At 33.6% G+C, this 3,317-nt stretch overlaps 1 long non-coding RNA gene across 1 annotated transcript; it reads left to right on the top strand.

Annotated features, from left to right (window-relative positions):
• LOC110262915 lies at nt 2,627–3,071 on the top strand. The gene is made up of 2 exons (XR_002347927.1): nt 2,627–2,900; nt 2,934–3,071. It is a non-coding gene; the product is annotated as an uncharacterized LOC110262915 (long non-coding RNA).

Here is a 3,317-nt window from a genome sequence, read left to right as displayed (position 1 = left end):
TTATTTTGTTGATCCTATATTTTACTTATTATATACCAGTATTAAAATCCCTTCAAAGAAGCCTAAACGTATATATTTGCCTGATCTTGACCCATCATCAGGTAACCTTTATTTATTCTTAATTAAGTTTAAAACATTACCAGGATAAATATTCACTTCAGGTTAAGTCTTAAGTATCTGATGAGGGAAAATCGATTCCACATAAACTCACTAACAAGTGTACCAGGTCACATCAAGTAGTAATAACTCGCAAGAGTGAGGTCGATCCCACAGGGATTGATGGATTGAGCAACTTTAGTATGGTGATAAATTTAGTTAAGCGAATATTTGATGATTTGGGTGAAATTTGATTAACATAAGTGAAATTGCGAGTAAACTAAAGTGCAGAATAAAAATTGGCAGAATCTTATAATGCAGAAGGAGTAAATTGCAGAAACTTAAAGTGCAAGAAATTAAAAGAACTGAAACTTAAATTGCAAGAAAAGTAAATAAATGAAACTTAAAGTGCAAATAATGTTAATTGCTGAATTTAAACTGCTGGGAAACATAAATTGCACAAATGATAAAGGGATTTGGGTGTTGAGAATCAAAACAGAACTAGAAGAAGTAGATTGCAGTGAATTACAGAATGCTCAGATGAAGAAATTCAGAAAATAGATCAATTAGGATTTTAATGCCAAAACTGAAATAGAAAATTTGCAGAAGAGTTAAAACAGAATAAAAACTTAGATCAATTCTAAAATCTTAACAGAGAAATGAACAATGACAGCAGAATATTGGAACAGCAAGAAAAACTAAGATCTCAATTGCTTTCTTAACAAGACAGAAAAGAAGAAATTCTAGAGGAAAGCAAAACAGAAAGGAAACTCAGGTCAGATGTCAAATTCTCAGAATTATAAAAAGGAAAAGTAATAGATGACTTCCAAGATGAAGAAATTCAGAAGAATTCTTCGATCCCCAAACCCAAAACAGAAGATAAAAGTTGTAGAAGAGAAAACAAAATAGAAAGGAAAAATTCAAATCTGATCTCTAATTCTAAAATTCTAAATTGAAAATTAAAAGAGAGCCCCTAATGAAATCAAATTCTTCTCTATTTATACATTTTCTAAATCTGTCATCCAGTACTTGGAATTGGCTTTTTTGGCCTATGAAGAAGTGGATCAAAATGGCACTTGGTTGCTGCTTCCAGGGGAAACGTTGCGTTCTCAAAGTGAGCGCAGCGTTCATTCAATCACGCGTACGCGTCTCTGACGCGTGCGCATCCTTTTGCACTTTTCGCTCATTGACGCGTACGCGTGCGCGTCACCATTAGTCTTCAGCTCTCAGCATGCTTGCGCGTCCCTTTCACGTGTATGCATCTTCAATGGTGTTCACTTAGTGAGCGCTACGTTGGCTTAGTGAGCGCTGCCCACGCGTGCGCGTCCTCCACGCGTGGACGTGGATAGCAAAATACCAATTCCGTGCTTCAACATCACTCACGCGTTCGTGTGATTCCTTCCAAATCCACCATGCACGCGTGCACGTCATGCACGCATGCGCGTCGCCTCCAGAATTTTACCTCCAAATTTAAATCTACCCGAAAAAGCTGAGTAATCAAACGTAGCGCTCTCTTCAAAAACGAGCGCCAGCCACTTCCACGCGTACGCGTCATACACGTGTACGCGTGGGTCTTCGAAAATTGCCCCTAACGTGTAAGCATCCCTTACGCATGCGCGTCGTCAAGTGAGGGTGGCGTTCTTCATTTGAACGCTACGTTATTCTGCAGTGCTTCCCCTTTTCTTCTTTTTCTCACCTAAAATCAACCAAACAAGCAATCAAAGTCTTACCAAAACCATAAGAATTAGCATCATTCATAATATTCACTTAATTATTGCACAAATCTCATGATTTTGCATAAAATAAATGATGTTTGATTGAATCAAAATAATTATGAAATTCCACTCCAATCACTTACTTATTGTACAAGAAAGTGCATAAAACCTAATAAAACAATTGAAAAATGCTTGTGAAACTAGCATAAGATGACTTGTCATCAGTATCTTTTTGTTCGAATATAAAATTATTTACATAGTTTATATTCTACTATTTAAATTTTAGAAAAGATACTTAATTAATTTACTGTCTATGACTAAATAGTATATACCGAAATAATCCACTGTATTATTGAATCTTGGAACCTGGATGCACTTAAATGAGAGTAATAATACTGTGACTAGCCTTAAAGTGCTATTTAATTTGTTCTTTGTTCTTCTTTTATTAATTTTATTTTTTAACTATGTTATGATTGGAGGCAATGATTGGGAAAGGTTCAAAAGCAAAAATTTGGTTTCTACTATTATTATTGTTGTTGTTATTGTTATTGTCCAAAACAAAATCCTTTGTGTTTGTCTACTTGCCTTTCTAGTAGATCTAAAATTAAGGTTCAGTGTTATATTACCATCAATTTTTTTTAACTGCACATATTACTTAAGTTTCAATTTTTCATTTTTATTTGATCATTTTTTTAAACTAACACTGTCATATTAACTGTTGTTGATGAAATACACCAGGCACCATTTTTTACAGCAGATATCACATTGGATATTTTATATCTTTAGGTAATGATCAACTAATGTATAATTTAAACTGAAAAATGCCTATGCCTCCTAAACATCCTTACATGTTAAGAGTGCATGGCTAGTTGAACTGATTGAGCATGCTCATATTGGAGAGTGATAATGATTTTGGAATCTTAAACCCAGGGCAGAAATGAAGGTGAAGGTTTGGGAAACTTTTGAGAGATGAATTGCAAATCATTGAGGAACTACTGACTAGTGGCATGCTACGAAGTTTTCTATTGATTTGCAAGTTATCGTCCATATCCAGTGCCGGTGGATCAATAGAGTAGACATGTATCAAGTGTCGGTGGATTAATAGAGTAGACATGTATCAAGTTTTAGAAGGAAGAGAGAACAAATTGAAGATTAATACAAAAAGCATATCTTTGTCCCTTGAAAGATTAAGAAAATGAGAAAGATTTATGTAACTATTATTCTTTTCTTGTAACATATTTCACGGTTTTGTATGCTCTACATTTATATTAAACTTTTATTGAAGGGTCTAAAAAAAATATAAAAAATGAAATGTATATTACCTTTAAAAGTGTCATTTTTTACATAAATTTAGCATCGTAATAAGAAGAAAAGAAACTTCTTAAATTTTTTGGTTGCTTTTTCAACTTGGCAAATCAAAGATTAATTTGTCAAAAACTCAAAATTAAAATTTGTCGCTAGCTAATAGATTATTGGTTCGAATTTTCAATACTTGTTTAAACGGAT

Source organism: Arachis ipaensis, chromosome B05 (assembly GCF_000816755.2).
Source record: "Arachis ipaensis cultivar K30076 chromosome B05, Araip1.1, whole genome shotgun sequence".
NCBI lineage: Eukaryota > Viridiplantae > Streptophyta > Magnoliopsida > Fabales > Fabaceae > Arachis > Arachis ipaensis.
The sequence above is the reverse complement of the archived record's forward strand: the minus strand, read 5'-3'. Positions and strand labels throughout refer to the sequence as shown.